The sequence below is a fragment of the Tupaia chinensis genome, unplaced genomic scaffold, assembly GCF_000334495.1.
Source record: "Tupaia chinensis unplaced genomic scaffold, TupChi_1.0 Scaffold143824_1, whole genome shotgun sequence".
Classification (NCBI taxonomy): Eukaryota; Metazoa; Chordata; class Mammalia; order Scandentia; family Tupaiidae; genus Tupaia; species Tupaia belangeri.
The window spans coordinates 116,704-136,568 of record NW_006203674.1 but is presented as its reverse complement, the minus strand read 5'-3'; the positions used below and the strand labels follow the sequence as shown (position 1 = coordinate 136,568).

The 19,865-nt window shown below is 41.3% G+C and overlaps 1 protein-coding gene and 1 long non-coding RNA gene across 5 annotated transcripts in view; one reads left to right on the top strand and one right to left on the bottom strand.

Annotated features, from left to right (window-relative positions):
* LOC106733471 (uncharacterized) overlaps nt 1-19,865 on the bottom strand; it is a 52,469-nt gene that overhangs the window by 31,207 nt on the left and 1,397 nt on the right. The window lies entirely within an intron of this gene.
* Nucleotides 15,786-19,865, top strand: part of NXPE1 (neurexophilin and PC-esterase domain family member 1) — a 30,234-nt gene continuing 26,154 nt past the window's right edge. For all 3 annotated transcript variants that reach the window (XM_014582821.2, XM_006165206.3, XM_027767013.1), the window contains exons 1-2: nt 15,786-16,020; nt 16,176-16,336. The gene's annotated coding sequence lies outside the window, so the exon portion shown is untranslated. The remainder of the gene's footprint in view (nt 16,021-16,175; nt 16,337-19,865) is intronic.

Sequence of the window (19,865 nt, the reverse complement as noted above, 5' to 3'; positions counted from 1 at the left end):
TAACCCCAGTCAGAATGTCTAAGATTAAAAAAAAAAAAAAATGATAAGTGTTGGCAGGGGTGTGGTTAAAGGGGAACTCTTTTACGCTGCTGGTGGGAATGTAAATTGGTCCAGCCACTGTGGAGAACAATTTGGAGATTCCTCAAAAATCTACAAATAGAACTACCATATGACCCAGCAATCCCACTCCTTGGTATCTACCCAAATGACAGAAGAATTCTTCATTGAAAAAGTGCTTGCACATCAATGTTTATTGCAGCACTATTCACGATTACTAAGACATGAAACCAACCCAAATGCCCCCCGTATGGATGAATGGATTGAAAAACTGTGGTACATATACTCTATGGAATACTATTCAGCCATAAAAACCAACAAAACTTTGGTTTTTGACAGAAATTGGAATGGCATGGCTTGCTGAGTGAAGCAAACCATGCTATGAAAGAGAGACATCGTATGTCCCCACTTATACCGAGTGTCTGCACTCTATGACTGAAACTGATTGACTAAAGGTTGTACAAACACAAGAGATAGGTGGGAAGGCCAGATGTGGTGTGTGTGGAGGATTGGGGCCTAAGGAAGGACATTTGGAGGAGGGATATGGAGGCAGATCATCGATGGGATGGGGAGGTGTGGTGTTATCAATTGAAGACATTTTGATCAACTGGACTGGGGAGAAATGTTCACATATTGAAATGTTCACTTTGTAAGCTAAATAATGTGATTGAATGTATTTTTTAAAATAAATAAATAAATAAAATAAAATAAAAAAGAACAAACTACAAAAATATATGTTCCATGTTAAAAAAGAAAAAAGAATAGGGACCAGCAGTTAACGTAATGGCTATGTCACTGGACTCCCATGTAGTCGACCATGGTTCGTGTCCCAGACCCGGTGGCTTAAAACTCAAACCGGGCACATGTGCATGCGTGCCCAAGATCCCAAGAGGAGAATGGAGAAGGGATTGCGGCGTGGCCCTTTCTCCGGGGGGGTGATTTCTCGCTTTGTCTGTTTCTCTCTGTCTGTCTGACAAGCGCATGTGCCCTATAGCAAAAAACTCTCAAAAAAAAGTAATAAAAAAGAATAGACAAAAATTTTTTCAAGTGTATTTCTTCCTTTGTTTTATGTTTATCTTCAGGTATAGTCATATATCTTCTCCCCTTTGCAGAAAATGTACTTGAAAACATGTTCTATCTTCTTTGTCCTCACTACCCTCTAGTCTCTGTCACAATACAGTCTACTTGGACTTATAATCTAAACTGCTTTTGTCAAGGTCATGATCAGGTGTGTGGCCTGGTGGTTGAGGCGATTTGAGTTCCAGACCCAGAGGCTTGGTAAACACATCAGGTGTGTGTGCATGCATGCCCAGGATCCCAGATACCCAAGGAGGAAGAAATGGAGAAGAGGAAATTTCAACATAATCATGCCCCATGGGCTGGTGCTTTCTTCCTCTCCCTATGTTGTTCTTTGTTCCCGACAAATGCATGCACCTTCTAGGAGAGGGGGAAAACACACACACGCAACTTTGTGTTGTGAAATTTATTGGCTATTTCTCTATCTTCGTCAGACTCAGCTTCTCGGTAGCATTTGGCACAGTTGCTTTCTTTATTCAAACACTCACTGTTCTTTGTTTCTGTGACAAGTCCCACTCTCCTTTCCACCTGTCTCTTCAGACTCCTTCTTATTCCTTTTGCCAATCCCCCCTCCACATTTAGCCTGTAAATTTGACCATCCCGGGCTTTACGCCTACACACCTGCTTTGTCCTATCTATACTCTCATCTAGGGTGGTATCCACTCTTAGTTTAAATACCACCTATACTATGGTATACTGTTGTGGAAAACCAGAAAGCTGAGGAACAAAAAGGTAGAATCTCTGGCCCAGCTTGGGGGTTGAGCACAGCCTTTTATCAGGAAGTTTGGGGAGGGGCAGTTCTCAGCGGGCTAAGGGTATCCTATCAGAGAGAAGTCTATAAGGAAGAGCCAGCCTCAGGAAGATGTAGCACAGGAAGATGTAGCACAGAGTTTGTTCTCAGGAAGAAAGGGTTAGATAAGCAGGGTGTCCAACTTCTCAAAGTCTCGGTTACTTCCATCCATCCTGAGTAAGTGCAGACCAGTACTAATTAAGTACTTATAGCCCCTGCATGGTGGTACTTCTGAGAAATATGCCTCCACTAACTCCAGAGCAGTCATCCTGGTAGCTTATATTCCAGGTGGCCAAACTGGCCCCTGGGCAGGGTTATTTCTAGCACAGGTCTCATATCTCATGCTCACAGTAGCACACAATGACGGTAGGTGACTCAAAAAGTAGTATTGGCCTATCATGTTCTCTAGGTTAGTTTTCCCCCAGTGAGCCAGCTTGTGGTGCTGCTTTATCAGTGAATTTCCTAGGGACTGGGGTATGTATATTATTTTATCTGGCAGTCTCCACCATCCATCTTCTTCCAGGGTTGCTCCCTCCAATTTTGCCCACTGATGTGTGTAGAAGTGTACAGGGCAGGGCTTTTGGGAGGCTTGTGAGTGGCAACATTTTGGCCACAGTAGTCAGGGCTTGATTGGCAACAGCCTTGGCTGTCTGGTCTGTCAGCTGATTTCCCAAGATGATGGGGTCTTTCCCCCGCTCTGGTGTCCCAATGGATGATCAGCCACAGGCAAAAGAAAGTGTCCTTGAGATCCAGACAAGTGAACCATTCAGAGTCTGCAGAAAGGGCACTCAGCAATGTATATGGGTTGGGTACAGTGGGATTTAAGGTCACCGTGGTGGCATTCACAACTTGCAAGTCCTGAACTGGCTGGTAATCACCAGAGGTTCCCTTCTTCACATGAAGGAAGGGAGTGTTCCAGGCAGACTGGCACTCAACCAGGATCCCAGCTTCTCTGAGCCGGTCAATGTGTTTCTTTATAGCCAGTCTAGCTTCCCAGCTTATAGGGTCATGGCAGAGGTGCACAAGCTGTGCCTGAGGTGTCAGTTCAACCACTATAGGTGGGTGGTTGATTGCCATTCTTGGTGGGTTCCCCTCTGCCCAGACTGTAAGGAAATATTTAACAAGTGAAGAGAGTGCCTCATCATCTTGGGAGCAAACATTCGCCATTCCTCCTCTCAGGGCATTGCCACAGAGAGGATTTTGGCAGGGTTGACAGCTAAAGCAACTGAACCAGATGAGTCAAAGCTGATTTGTGCTCTGAGTTTAGTTAGTAAGTCTCTCCCTAGCAGTGGAACTGGGCAGTCTGGCAGGTATAAGAACTTGTGAGTAACCAAGTATCCTCCTAATTTGCAGCTTCTAGACTGTAAGAAGGGCCAAGTTTGGGTGTTTTTAGTAGCTCCCATGATAGTAAGTTTCCAGCCTGATGGGGAAGCTAGGGGCTGAGTTACTACAGAGTGTTCAGTGCCTGTGTCTACCATAAATGTCATCAGCTAGTCCCCTGTTCTGGCATTGACTAGGGGCTCCTGGAGGCCCAGGATCATGGCTCACGGTTGGTCCTGTTCCAATCTCATTATGGCCAAGAGGTCATTTGGGGACTCTGAGTGAAAAGTCTTGGGAGCTCCAGGTTGTTCTTCTTCAGTTTGTCTTTGACTTGGGGCATTTGTTCTTCCAGTGCCCGTCTTCCTTGTAACAGGTGCTTTGGGTTTGTCTAAGCCTGGGGCGGCTGGCCTTTGACCTTCTTCTTGGACTGGATGGGGCATCCGGTTCCTTGAGAGTAGTGGCCAGTAGGGCTGCTTTCTCCTTCATCTGTTGATCTGTTTCTTTTTTTTCCCTCTTGATCTCAGTTCATGAACACTTGATTAGTAATTTCCAGGAGTTGGGTGGCATTCATCTCAGCAAAACCTTCCTGTTTTTGGAGTTCCTTTCGGATGCCAGGGGCTGACTGGGCTACGAATGCAGCATTAATCATCCGCTGGCTTTTGGAGCTCTCTGGATCAAATGGAGTATAGAACTGGTATGCTTCACAGAGCCTCTCATAAGATTTCCCCAGTGGCTCATCTCTCTTTTGAATTATTTCTGAATTTTTTGTCATATTTGTGGGGGTTTTTTGCACCAGCTTTTATTTCCTGCAGGAATTTTTTTTTGAATGCCTCCCGGTATTTGTTAAGATGGGCACAGCCATCCTCAGTGTGGAAATCCCAGTCAGGTTTTTCACTTGGAAAGGTAGTTCTAGCCCAAGTCTCAGAGTCTACCACATTATTAGTGGCATGCTCTTACAGCCAAGTCTTTGCTGTTACAAAGACTCTGCGATGTTCCTCTCTGTTAAGTAGGTGAGAACAGCTGCCAGCAATCGTCCCAAGTGGGCTGATGGGTTTTGAGTATAGACTCCATGAGATCTATCATTGTCTGAGGCTGTTCCAAGTAAGGGGGAGTGTGGTGTTTTCTAGTAAGCAAATCAGTAGTGGTAAACAGCTGGTAATATAAGGTAGTTCTGCCCTCTCTCCGTAATAGCCCCATCTGCGCCTATCAGGGGAGGCCCTGGAGATTCTCGCAAGGGCATCTGGAAATTGAGGTTTTCTCAGGCTGTAGCAGCCAGCCCGCCAGGTGACTCTGGTGAGGCAGAATCTGGACATGGAATTTGGGACAGTTGGTCTCTCCGCTGAGTGGGCTGAGCTGTTGCTGGTTCCTCAGGCTCCTGCTCCTCAGGTAGTTGAGGTGAGACAGTTGAGAGTGGAGTTTCAATCATTGACTCCATAGGGACAGGGCATACGGAGTTGGTGGAGGTGCTAATGGCTCCTCTTCAGGAGCGCACTGCAAAATAGGGGCCCAGCCAGGGATTTCTTTTGGCCAGAGGCCAGCATGTGTGGCATGACACAGGCGGCCAGAATAGAACATTGATTCTTTCCTCTAACGCAAATCCGCGCCCAGGGTGGAATGATCTGGGTGACTTGTAGCTAGGAGTTAGCATATGGAAACTGGTCCTGGCGGTCTGGGGTGCCTTAATCTCATTGTGCACTGCCCATACTGTGGGTAAGTGGAGAGTGCCCTCTGGTGGCCATTACACCTTAAAAGAGGGCCATTCAATTTCTCAGGGAGCTTGCAGCCTCTCTGGTTTCAATTTAACTCCATAATCACCAGAGAAACCCTTTTTTTAATTGGTCAGCATTCAGTTTTTTTTTTTTGGTGGAGAGGTTTTTGCTATAGGGCATGTGTGCTCACCAGAAAGACAGAGAGACAGAAAGCGAGAAATCACCCCCCCCAGGGAGGATGGCCACACCACAATCCCTTCTCCTCCATTCTCCTCTGGGGATCTTGGGCACACACGCACACGTGCTGAGCATGAGTTTGAGCCACTGGGTCTGAGACTCCAACCGTGGTCGATTATATAGGAGTCCAGCGACGAAGCCGTTATGCCATCTGCAGGTCCCATACCAGTTATTTTCAAGTTTGCAACTACAACTATGTAATAAATGATTGGCACTTAATAAATTAATGAATTAGTGGGCCAGTAATTATCCTATGGGGAAAATTAAAATTTTGGAAAAGTTTCTTGAGAGATAAAGGAATAGCAACAGAAGATAAGACTTACTCTCTATATCCACCCTCAACTTTATTGCCTCTCGTATTGAACATCCGTTGTATTTTATCCAGATAAATATTTCTCCTTCCAGGCTCAGAATTCCTCTTTTCCTGGAGAACTGTAGCTTCTCCACTTTATATCATGCACAATTACCATGCATATCAGTCAAGATTCTATCCATGTGATTTTGCCTTTTCTTGACTCCTATTGGTCCATCAAAGCACTCTTCCTCCTGTCTAAGTGACTGATCCTGGCCAAATGGATTGGAGTTGTTGGGGGGTTTTTTCCTATAAACTTAATATAAATTCTAAAAAGAGATGGGTCTCAATTATTCTGAGATCTTGAGCACTTAAGTACCTTTGGTGTACCTTTGCTGCATTATGAAGAGGATCATCCTGAGAGTGAATCCAAGAAAAAAGACCAATAGTGCTTAGAGACTTAAAGGGGAGATTGATTACATTGTTTAAAACTCTAGATTTCACTTTTTCCAAAGCTAGCACTACTCCTAAGACTTCCCAGTCATATAACCCATTAAGTTTCCTTTTTCCTTTAGGTGGTATGATTGAACACAACTGGGAGAGTGCTAGATAATGCACTTTTGTAGCATCAACCTGACTCTGGACAGTAATAAATGAGAGTGATATATTATAGATGCCATTGAAAAGATCATCATAGACTATAAAAATTGACACAATTAAATAGTTTCAGGATTTCTATTTGCTATCAAAGAGAAGTTTATGGATACTCTGTTGAGAAGTATTTGGAATAATATTATTTTTATCTTTTGCTATAAGTCATTGAGATCAGTAAAGGTGGATACAAACAGAGTTTGTGGGGAGACTAACTTTATATCATAGACTGCTCCTAAAAAGGCATAAGGGAAACAGAACTATTAAGTTTCTTTATATAAATACTGATGGTCCCAAAATTAGCAATAAGCGGACATAGGATTTTAAATAATGGGCATTTAGTAGAAATTTTATTTCCAGTTAGGATTCAAGATGGATTTTGACTTACAATATTTTAAATTTACAATATATTATTAGGATATAAACCCATTGTCAGTCAAGGGGCATCTGTGCATATATTCACATATACAAAGGGACTTCAAAAATTTTATGGAAAAAGGGGAACCAGCAGTTAGCATAATGGCTATGTCTCTGGACTCCCATGTAGTCGACCACAGTTCGCATCCCGGATCCAGTGGCTTAAAACTCACACCCAGTGCGTGTGTGTGCATGCCCAAGATCCCGAGAGGAGAATGGAGGAGAAGGGATTGCGGCGTGACCATCCCCCCTGCGGGGTGATTTCTCGCTTTATCCCACTTTGTAGATGAATCAGCTCAGTCTTAGAAAGTTAAAAACCTGTCTAAGAAACCATAGCCAATCTATTGAGAACCTTTCTTTTCTCAAGTTTTATGCGCAAGACAGGCTCTGGCAATAAAAGATGAACAAGAGATTCACAGTATAACATAGGAAACTCTCAACAAATAGAAAAAACTGGTATTTTTCAAAATGGTAGACGTGTCATATGCTGCCACTTTTTTTCCCAAATAAATTCACAGAAATGTCTAGAAGGAGATTTATGAAAATTCATTACCATACCAGCGGAGACAAGATCCCTTCGATAGAATGTGAGAAAACCCTGAAAGACTGAAATCAAAAGGGATTGGAATAAAGTGTAAAACTACAGTCCAAAATTAATTCGAGACTAGAATTGCACAAAAATTTTATACATATGGAGCCAGAGGAAGCCCTGAGATGACTGACAGAGAAAGTGAGGCGTCCTCTTCCACATATTACCTGAAAGCATTGAGAATGTTTGCCTTGGTTGGAAAGAGAGTGCAGCTACCTCAGGCTCTGTCTCCTTTAATCAGCCCTGTTTTTCCATAAAGTTAATTATCTTCTAATATAATATAGTTTGTGTTATTATCATTACTGTTCATGCCTCCCCTCTCCTCATCTTTGCTACCCTCCCAGTAGAATGTAACCATGAGGGCAGGGATCTGTGTCTTTTTTCACCCCTGTATCTGAGTAATGCCTGTCATTCCACAGCCATGCCATAAATATTTGTTTGATGAATAAATGCTACTAGACAATTACAATAATATTGGGGGAAGAATTAAAAACAAAGCTGAAATATACATTAGATAAAATGATAAAATATGGGAGAAGGTAATAGGAGCTAAGTATTTCTTTGCATGGAAGAGGTGGGCCAAGTGACACTAATGAATCATAAATTTCACTATATATGAATGTTAAATATTTTAAATTCCGTAACTGTGTGTGTGTGTGTGTGTGTGTGTGTGTGTGTGTTTGTGTTTGTATGAAGGATAAAACTTCCAAAACTACAGAGGGAGAAAAGGAAAATGTAGTCAGTAAGAGAATGAGAAGAGAAGCTATAGACTAGGGGAAGAAATACTTATAAGAGGGATATCTGATAAAAAGAACTATTATCCAAAATATAAATTCAGCAATAAGAAAATAACCCAATTAAAAATGGACAAAAGCCCTAAATAGACATCTCACCAAAGAATATATACAAATAGAAAATAAGCATATGAGGGACCAGCAATTAGCGTAATGGCTATGTCACTGCACTCCCATGCAGTCGACCGTGGTTCGTGTCCCGGACCTGGTGGCTTAAACTCACACTGGGGGCATGTGCGTGCATGCCCAAGATCCCGAGAGGAAAATGGAGTAAAAGGGATTGCGGTGTGGCCATCCCCTCTAGGGGGTGATTTCTCGCTTACTGTCTATCTCTCTCTATCTTTCCGGCAAGTGCACGTACCCTATAGCAAAAACCTCTCCAAATAAATAAATAAGAAGAAAATAAGCATATGAAAAGATGCTCATATGTCACTAGGAATTGCAAACTAAAACAATGAGATAGCAACATACCTCTTAAAGTGGCAAAAATCCAAAATACAAACATCAAATGCTGGTAGAAATCTGAAGCAACAGAAACTGTCTGTCATTCATTGCTGGTGGGAATGGAAAATGGTACAACTTCTGAAGACAGTTGGGCAGTTTCTCACTAAACTAGACATATTCTTCCCAATTCTCTAGCAATCGCACTCCTTGGTATTTACCCAAAGGAGTTGAAAACATGGCCATAAAATCCTGCCTCTAGATGTTTATAACAGCTTTACTTAGCATTGCCAAAACTTGGAAGTGTCTAAGATGTCCTTCAGTGGGTAAATGGATAAATAAACCGGTACATTCAAACAATGGAATATATCAGCACTAAAAGTACATAAGCTATCAAGCTATGAAAGGACATGGAGAAACTTCAATGCATATTACAAAGTATAAGAGGTGAATCTTGGCCTTTCCACGATGACTCAGGCAGTAGAGGTGCTGCACAATGCCAGAAACCACATTTCTGAGGCTCCAGGTTTGCATTTGCGTTTGCCTGAACATTCCAAGCAAGCTCCAGATCCTGGCTGTCTGCAGGAAGGAGGATTACAATGTGAAGACCCTGTAGATGATGACTGTATCTCTTTCTCATAGGAAATAAACAACTTTTTTAAGAAGAATTGTTTTATTTAACTTTATTTTATTTATTTATTTGACAAGAAAGAGAGAGAGAAAGTGAGAAAGCAAGGCACCAGATCCGGGACTTGAACTGTAGTCAGCCATATTTAAGTCCAGCACCCTTAACCACCACACCACCTGCCAGCCCCAAATAACTTCATTTTTAAAAGAAGCTATTAGAGCTCTTTCCAGCCTGTGCCCAGTGAAGGCTTTCTCTCGGGACAACAGGCAAAAGCTCTACAAGACCCTGACAAGAGGAAGCCCTAACCCAAGAAGTGAAAGTATGAGCTAAGATAGGCCCCCTGGCACACACACAGTCTATGTGCAGGGAGTTAACAAGAAATAGCGCCCCCTGAGGCTGGACATGGGGAACTTTTTCAGGGTCTTAGAGCATTGGAGGTATAAAACCAGATCATTGGTGTGAACAATGCCTCCAATGACAAGCTAGTCTGCACCAAGACCCTGGTGAAAAACTGTGTCCTGCTCATTGACAGCACTCAGATGGAGAGTGGTATGAGTCCAACTAGGCAACACCCCCACACTGCAAAAAAGGAGCCAGGCTGACTCCTGAGGAGGAAGAGATTTTAAACAAAAGTGATCAAAGAAAATTCATAAGAAATATGATGAAAGCAAAAAGAATGCCAAAATCTGTAGTCTCCTAGAGGAGCAGTTCCGGCAGAACAAGTTTCTTGAGTGCATTGCATCAAGACCAGAGCAGTGCACCTGGGCAGATGGCTATGTGCTGGAGGGCAAGGAGCTGGGGAAAATCAAGGAAAAGGCAAATAAATCTTCTTGTCTTAGTTCATGTAATAAAGGTTCTTATTGTTTAAAAGATAAAAAGAAGTTAATCTGAAAAAATTACAGATTGTATGATTCTAACATCCTAGAATTTCCAGAATGTTGACATTCTGGAAGGGTCAGCAACTATGGAGACACCAAGATGTGTGGTCTCTAGGGGTTCGAGGGGAAGGAGGGATGAATAAGCAGAGTTCAGTGGACTTTTAGGGCTGTGACACTATTCTGTGTGATATACCATACCAGTGGATACATGTCATTTTATGGACACGTAGAACGTATAACACTAAGCGTGAATCCTAACATAAATTGTAGACTGTGCATGATAATGATGTACCATTGTAGGGTTAGCAATTGTGACAACTATACCAATCTAGTGGATGATGCTCCTCCTGGGGAGGGTGTATGTGGGTAACAGGAAGTACATAGTAACCCTCTGTACTTTCTCCTCCATTTTGCTGTGAACCTAAAAATGTTCTAAAAACTAAAAAAAAAAAAAAATGAGAGAGAGAGAGACTAGCAGGTGGCATGGTGATTAAGGCGCTGGACACTCCCACCTGGCCAATCATGGTTCGAAATCCTGGACCTGGTGGCTTTCTCTCTCTCTCTCTTTCTCTCTCTCTCTGGTCAAATTAAAATAAATGAATAAATAAATAAAATTAAATAAATAATTCTTTTTTAAAAAATAAAAAAAGAGAGACTCATAATAAGAAAAAAAAAGAATTGCTATTGATGAAAGACTGTAAGTAAAAAGGATGGCAGAAATTCCAGAAGAAAGACAGGAAAAAGAAAAAAATTAAGAGCTTGGCAAATACAAAGCAAGAAAAACAGACAGTGGAAATAAATTCAGTCATATCAGTAATCGCCATAGCTTTAAATAGACTAAATTCTCCTGTCATATATCAGTAATTTACAAATTATATTTTAAAAGGTGAAATCTATCTTTCAGCTGTTAAAAAAGATACCTGTAAACCATAATGATACAAAAAGGTGGGGATGAGAAGGAATGGCAAAGTGCTAAATATTTAAAAAGAGGATTCTGGAATGTCTATTTTAACGTATTCATTATACAAACTTCGGGAGAGCACACTTACTAATTAGTTTTGCTATTTTCATTTATTTATTCTTTTGTTTTGTTTTGTGGCCACCTGTAATCCCTTCTCCAGGGATCTTGGGCATGCATGCACTTGTGCCTCATGTAAATTTCAAGTTACCAAGTCTGGTACTTGAACCATAGTTGGCCATGTGGGAGTCCAGTGCCTTAACGACCACACCACCTGTTGGTCCCAATTTTGCTATCTTGTAACAACTTCTTATACTCAGATCATATTCCTATATATAGAAGACTAGGCCATCTTCAATCTGTGCCTGACACTTGAAAGGTGAATCACTAGAGGGTATGTTGTCCTCAGAGAATGCCTAAACATAGGAACACAGTTTCTGGGAGGCAAGTGAGTTGGATGGGATGTCCTAAGAACAAATTTGTTAATGGGGTCAAGATCGCTACCCTCAGGATCACTGGACTATGAAGATTCTTTTGTTGTTGGATTATTTTTGTTTCATGTTTGTTGAGGGTGCATTGATCACTGTATAGAACTAACACTTTTCATATAATGCACGATTTACCTTTTGTCCTTCTTAACTTTCTTGCTGTCCAGTGTCCAATTACTTCTTTTTAATTTATATATTTTTTATTATTATTCTTAGACAAGAGCAGGGAAAATACATTATTATTCATGTTTGTATCTCTAGCACCTAAAACACAATACGGAGACCAGCAGTTAACGTAATGGCTATGTCGCTGGACTCCCATGTAGTCGACCGCGGTTCAAGTCCCGGACCCGGTGGCTTCCATGGTTCAAGTCCTGGATCCGGTGGCTTAAAACACATGTTGGGGGGGGGGCGTGTGTGTGCATGCCCAAAATCCTGAGAGGAGAACAGAAGAGAACGGCATGGCCATCCCCCAGGCGGTGATTTCTCACTTTCTCTCTGTCTGTCTCTGTCTCTCTGGTGAGAGCATGTACCTTATAGCAAAAAAAAGCAAACAAAAAACCCTCTCAAAAAAAAAAAAAAAACAGAAACAAAAACACAATAGGTACTAGATAAATGTTGGATGAATAAACTGTGCAGTGTAATAGTTGAATTCTTCATTATTATATGCATTATTGAATTCATCAATGCCATAAAAACTGCTGTTCTCCTTCTATGCCAAACATCTGTAACATGAAAGCATGCATAGGAATATCAGAATGCCCAGTGAAGGACTGCCCTGGCTTCTCAAGCTTCCCACTGGCGAACTTTGTACTGTAATTTGCCTTGGGGTGATTTTCTTCCATCCTCTTTTCTTTTCTTTTCTTTTTTTTTTTTTTTTTTTTTTTTTTTTTTTGGCACGTGTGCTCTTCAGAAAGAGAGAGACAGAGAGAGACAGAAAGTGAGAAATCACCCCCAGGGAGGATGGCCACACCGCAATCCCTTCTCCATTCTCCTCTTGGGATCGTGGGCACGCGCACACATGCACCTGGCATGAGTTTAAGTCACCAGGTCCAGGACTTGAACCACAGTTGACTACATGGGAGTCCAGCGACATAGCCATTATGCCAACTGCTGGTCCTGATCCTCGTTTCTTACATAGCCTTTCACTTACAGCAATTCATCTCAAACTGTGATCCTCAGCCCAGGGTCTATGACAGAAGGCATGTTACTGGTCCTCATCAAGGGAAGCGCAGAAATCGCGAGCAAGCCCTCAAAACTTTCAAGGCAATTTCCCGTGGCCATGACATTTATGCAGATCTTTATTGCATTTTCAAGAGTAGTGGCAGATCACAGTTTGGAAATTAAAAACATAAATGAATAACTTGCCTTTCACTACTGATAGTTTGGGGAGCATTGCAGCAGGACTGGTTGTTAAACACGTGTCACTTGTGATCTTAAGAAACAAATCTTAAAAACTGGTATAGGCACAGACTTGGGCATGGACAGGAACCCTCTGTACTTTCTCCTCCATTTTGCTGTGAACCTAAAAATGTTCTAAGAAAATAAAACCTGGGAGCCAGCAGTTAGCGTAATGGCTATGTCGCTGTACTCCCACGTAGTCGACCGTGGTTCGTGTCCCGGACCCAGTGGCTTAAAACTCACGCCGGGCGCGTGTGCGTGCATGCCCAAGATCCCGAGAGGAGAATGGAGGAGAAGGGATTGCGGCGTGACCATACCCCTGGGGGGTGATTTCTCGCTTTCTGTCTCTATGTCTCTCTCTGTCTGTCTGGCGAGCACACGCGCCCTACAGTGAAAATCTCTCCAAAAAAAAAAAAAGAAAAGAAAAGAAAAGAAAACCTAATTTTAAAAAAGAGAGAGGCTTTGAAAGAGAGTTATGGGGGGCCAGCAGGTGGCATAGTGGTGAAGGTACAGGACTCCCACATGGCAGACTGATTCAAATCCTGGTGACTTGAAAAATCACACTGGGCACATGTGTATGTGTGTCCAAAATCCCAAGAGAAAAATGGGAGGAGATGGGATTGTGGCGTGACGATTGCCCTGGGAGGGGTGATTTCTCACTTCCCCTCTCCCGGTCTCTGACCAATTCTTAACATATGTACCAAAAATTTTAGAAGCCAAGTATCACGATTCTTTTTAAGTTATTCCAGTGACATTCCTGAAATTCTTTTTAAGTTATTCAGTGACAGCCTGAAATTTGTAGGCAAACTTTCCTTAAGAGGATATCAAGTCCCACCAAATCACAATTTAGTATCATACACACTACATACTCAAGTTTCCAATCTTTCACAGCACATTAATAAAATTATTAGGAAAACTGGATGACCACGACCGAAGACATTACAGAGTGCACACAATTCTGACAGTGAGAGCAACAAGGAGTGGGTTTCTTTAGGAAACAATACTACTAAAAACATAGTAGAAGTAATTTAAAACATTCAAGATATATTAAATGCATGACTGTGACTCCAAACTGCCATTTAGCAAGCTTTGTATTTAGGACATAAAAACTGCCCACCCACCCCCACCTATGGAACGTTAAACTGAGAGTCAAAGCCTCCTGCAAGTCATATCTCACTATTCTGGTTGTACCAAAAAATAAACAACCAGTAAATGATTTCACCTCTTAAAAAAAAAAAAAATTTACATTTTAAAAATGGGATGAGGAGGACCAGCAGTTAGCGTAATGGCTATGTCCCTGGACTCCCATGTAGTTGACTGCGGTTCATGTCTCGGACCCGGCGGCTTAAAACTCACACCGGGCACGTGTGCGTGCATGCCCAAGATCCCAAGAGGAGAATGGAGGAGAAGGGATTGTGGCATGGCCATCCCCCCTGGGAGATGATTTCTCACTTTCTGTCTCTCTGTCTCTCTGGCGAGCGCACGCGCCATATAGCAAAAGCCTCTCCCCCAAAAAATAAATAAATAAAATAAAAAAATAAATTAAGAAAATTTAAAAATGGGATGAGGTGGGATTCCCTCTTTCTTAAAAATGTTTCTAGAGCTACTAAAAAACTTGCATTTACAAAATAGTTGATAAAATATTCCTCTGGATTGTACAAGAAGGGAGACAGGGCCCGTTGACAAGACATGGGATATGACATTACTCAGACTAGACTTAACTTCTTTCTCATCTGCTTCATCAGAGGGCGGACTCTCCTCATTTTTTCTCCATTTTCTGCAGGTAAATGTTCTTTAGTGTCTCGGTCACTTGAGCCTGTTTCCCCTTTGCTCCCCTTTTCCCTTTTGTTTGCATTTTTGTTTGAAGATCTATCCTTCCCTGTTGTCTTTTGAGGTGCAGGTTTAGCCCACAACCTCACTGATCTCCTCTTGGACTCTTCCTTGGCCACTCCCTCAGCTAAGCTGACCTTCCTCTTGGGCATCTTGGCTGTGGACAGGGTGCCTGCTGGGTGCCTGGGGGCCATGGTGTGCCTAGAGCCCTAGCGGAGTTGAGCAGATAGATCCTACCACTCCTCCCTCTGCCGGAGCTGCTGGAACACCGGCAACAAATCTTTAAAAAGGAAAGAGAGAGAAAACGATGTTTCAGAGCTGAGTAGTCACGTGACAAAAGTGCAAGTGCTGGGGGGAGGGAGGAGATGATCCACAGAGAAGAGCCTCTTCAGCAAGAAAGTGAACTGCATCCTTTTTCTTAGGCCACAGAGCAAACAATCCTTCCCTTTATTAGAGATCCTTTTCTTTCTTTTTCTTTCTTCCTAATTGCTAGACAGTGTGTGCCCTCTCCAAGGAGAGACAGAGAGAGTAAGAAAACATCCCCCAAATGGGTGTGGTCATGCTCCAATTCCCTCTCTTCCATTTCTCCATCCGGTTGGGATTTGGAGCATGTGCACACAGACACCAGCGTGTTTTTCCAGCTGCTAGAGCCAGGATTCAAATCGCAGGCAGTCAAGTGGGATCCAACTTCCTTATCCACTAGGCTATAGGGCTGGGTCTATTAGAGGTCCTTTTCAAACGGATAGGAATATCTCAACCCTCATCTTCCCTGCATGGTATCCATTGACAATATATTCTTTCACATGGAGTTGTCTCGAGACTCCAGGTTTTTAGAGGAAAGTCAGTTGATACAGTAGAGTCACCAGGGGTATTTTCTCACTATAACCTCAAGGACCCTAGCTGTCTTAGACCTAAGAGAATTCCATCCCCAAGAGTCTCTGGTATTGTATGGGGAAAGAAACAGGAATCTCCAGGAGTTTGGAAGAAACATCCAGTTGATAGGACCTGTGGAATTATACCACCATCTAATCACACTTCTTTATTGGTCTTCAAATATACGCCCCCAAGATAATAAGAAACTAAACGACACTACATATAGATCAATGAAAATAAACATGTTCACAAGAGCCAGTTAAAAATTCACAGGTACTTTTCCATCTGTTCAGGTGGAGGAGGTCATTAAAACAGGTGAGTGAGTAAAACCATGGTTTTACTAGGTTTTACTAGCTAGGTTCTGCCACTCCCTAGATCCAATCTTGCCTGTGATCACTCTGAGAGAGAAAAAAGAAAAGAACAAGGGATTAGAAAGACGGTATCTCTCTGCCAAGATCTTCTCTCAGGCAAGAGAAAGAGAAGAAAAGAAGGAAAGTCCAAAAGAAAAATAGGTGAAAGAAATTGTAAAGGATACTGAGAACCTCTTTCCGACAAGGACAGGCTTATTTCAACTATGACAAGACCCAAAGGTAAGTATTTTCCTAATGACCAGCCAGCCAAAGTGCCCAGCAGTCATAGCAAGCAAGCAGGGGCATACCACACAGCCTAACCTCTGGATAGAGGCAGGGAGAAGGATGTCAGAAGTGCCTCCTTACAGCTGATATTCCTTTGCCTTGTTTCATAGGTGACGTTGTCTGGATGGAAAATGTGTAAATGGGCCAGGAATTCAGAAGTGTGAAAAACCAATGTGATCTAGAGTTATTCTGGAAAGTTTTCTGCAGAGATAGCTCCAACCTGGGGGCTGACTGATTAGAGTCTGGATTGGTGCCGGGCAAGATATGCCAGGTGGGTAGCAGGACAAGTCATAAAGTCAGAGAAGCAGAATGGTTCTTTTGATTAATGATTGTGAATAGGTGTATATCCTTGTATTGCTTCCTATGTACATTTCTTATCTGCAGAATTTTGTGATGAAGATGTAAAATTCTTATTACCTTTTTCATTAAGTGCTGGTTTTCATTTTTACTTATTTTTTAAGAGAGGTTTTTGCTATAGGGTGCATGCACTCACCAGAGAGACAGAAAGAAAGAAATGACTCTCCTCCCCAGGGGGATGGCCATGTCACAATCCCTTCTCCTTCATTCTCCTCTTAGGATTTGGGGCATGCATGCACACATGTCCAGCATGAGTTTTAAGCTGCTGGGTCTGGGACTTCAACTGTGGTCAACTATGTGGGAGTCAGTGACATAACCCTTACACCATCTGCTTGTCCCAACTTAGCACTGTTTTTAAGAGCCCTCCAAACTGAGTATCAATCTAATGAGTGGCTTCTATTAGTGGCTTCTGTTGGATTGTCTGTAATAATACACAACTACTGCATTTCTCTTAGCCATTTCATAGTAATATATATTAAAGTCTATCTAATTCTGGGGCCAGCAGGTGGTATACTATTTAAGACACTGGGCTCCCATATGGCTGACTGTGGTTCAAGTCCTGAACCTGATGGCTTGTATATGCATGCCCCAAATCCCAAGAGGAGAATGGAGTAGAAGAAGCTGCAGTGTGGTCATGCTCCAGGGGATGGTTTCTCACTTTCCCTCTTTCTGTTTCTCTCTGTGTCTCTCTCTGTCAAATGCATGTGCCCTATGGCAAAAGCCTAAAAAGAAAAAAGAAGTCTATCTAGTTCTTTATAACTACACATAGAGCTATGCAATAAACTGAAATAAAATTTTGTGGTTCTTTATGGACCTGAATGAGAAGACCTCTGTGATATACCCAAATTGAATTGCTTGGGCTTAAGGAATAAGTAGACACAAAAGAAAACAAACAAAAATGAAACCATATTCCTTTCCAAAGTGATTATAGGGGCCAGCAGGTGACATGGTGGTTAAGATGCTAGACTCCCACATGGCTGACCACAGTTCAAGTCTTGGACCTGGTGGCTTGCTTTCTCACTTTCTCTCTCTCTCTCTCTGTCTGTCTCTCTCTCTCTGTCTCTCTGGTGAATTAAAATAATTATAATAATAAATAAAATGAAATGAATAACTTTTAAAATTTTTCAGTGATTATATTATTTTGTGCTCTTATCTACAATGTAACAGAGTTATGTATAAAAATGCAGTCTATATATGACCCAGTTGGATTTAAGCCAGTAATGGGAGGAAGGTTTAACTTTGGAAAGTATATTTATGTAATTTATCATATTTAAAGATAAAAGCAAAATAAATAACATAAATACATCAATAAATCAGAAAAAGTCTTTAACAATAATTCTTTGACAGTAATTTAACAGACATTGATGCTAAAAAGACTTAGCAAACTTTATTTTTAGAAAAGAACTTCCTCAATATACTAGAAGACACTCAAAATGCAAATATCAAACACTTAATCAAACATAGTGAAATGTTGAAATAAAAAATAGGAATAAGACAAAAATGCCCAATGTGGCACTTCTAATCATTTTTGTTGTGAATGTATGCTGATTTAGAAGCAACTATACAGGCCAGCAAGTGGAGTGGTGGTTAACACTGGATTCTACATGGCCAACTGTAAGGTTCAAGTTGGGCACATGTGTATGCATACCCAAAATCCTGGGAAGAGAAAGTAAAGAAGGAATTGCAGCACGGCTATCTCCCGGGGTGGGGGGGTGAATTTTCACTTTCCTTCTTTCTTTGTCTCTCTCTGGTGAGTAAATACACTCTGTAGCAAAAAAAAAAAAAAAAAAAAAAATTAAATGCTATAAAGACAAAGCATTTGCATTTCTATATATCAGCCATAAGCATTTATTTAGGGAATGAAATAAAATAGTATATATAGAATGAATATACACAAATGTACACACATATATGTATGTGTATAGTATATATTTATATAGAAATTTGTGTTTCCTTTTGGGATCAACCAGAAAGGCTGAAGAGTTCTATCCTTAATGTGTTTGAAGGCTCAGAAAGCTACCAAGGCACTGAGGACTTAAGAGACCTAGATCCCAGAGAGAAAGTAAGAGAGAAGCAAAGAGTAGGGAAATAAAAGGAAAATGAAGTAACATATTTAGAGAATTGATGCCCACCCCCACTAAAAACAAAAAAAAAGGCAAAATACTTGTCAATTTAAAAGTACATACCCCCCAAAACATATTCTTCAGAATCAAAGCGAAGGCCAGCAAGAATCTGGAGGTTAAGGCACTGGATCCCACATAGCCAACTGCACAGTTTTAGTACTGGACCCGATAGCTTCAAAACCACACCAAGTGTGTATGTGTGTGTGTGCATGCCTCAAATCCCAAGAGGATAATGGAGGAGAAGGAACTATGGCCAAGCCATCCCCCCAGGGTATGATTTCCTTCTCTCTCTGTCTCTCTCTGTCTCTCATGCACCCTATAGAAAAAAAAGAAAGAAAGAAAGCAAAATAAGAAGGGAAAAAATAATAACTCTGAGAATTTGTCACTAGCAGATTTAGACTTATAGAGTATTAAAGATAGCTCTTCAAGCTCCCAAAATTGATCTCCAGATGACACCACAGAAATGCAATGAATAATGGGGGAAGGAAAAGAAAACTAAATGAATAAGGACTACATAAAACTATAAACTATAATAACATATAGTGGAATTTTAAGTATTTCTAGAGCTAAAACACCTGACAACTCATAGTCTCTGCAGATTGACTCAATTTTGTCTCAAGATGACTGGACAGAGCTAAAGGGTGACAAATGTGTCAGAGATAGTGGCCAGGTTTCTGTTTGGTGATCCCATTCACCAAGACAGGGAGAGAAGGAGGCAGAGGACGTTTGTCTCTTGGTGAAGAAAAAAACTCTAAAAAAAAAAAAAAAAAAAAAAAAAAAAAAAAAAAAAAAAAATTAAATGCTATAAAGACAAAGCATTTGCATTTCTATATATCAGCCATAAGCATTTATTTAGGGAATGAAATAAAATAGTATATATAGAATGAATATACACAAATGTACACACATATATGTATGTGTATAGTATATATTTATATAGAAATTTGTGTTTCCTTTTGGGATCAACCAGAAAGGCTGAAGAGTTCTATCCTTAATGTGTTTGAAGGCTCAGAAAGCTACCAAGGCACTGAGGACTTAAGAGACCTAGATCCCAGAGAGAAAGTAAGAGAGAAGCAAAGAGTAGGGAAATAAAAGGAAAATGAAGTAACATATTTAGAGAATTGATGCCCACCCCCACTAAAAACAAAAAAAAAGGCAAAATACTTGTCAATTTAAAAGTACATACCCCCCAAAACATATTCTTCAGAATCAAAGCGAAGGCCAGCAAGAATCTGGAGGTTAAGGCACTGGATCCCACATAGCCAACTGCACAGTTTTAGTACTGGACCCGATAGCTTCAAAACCACACCAAGTGTGTAT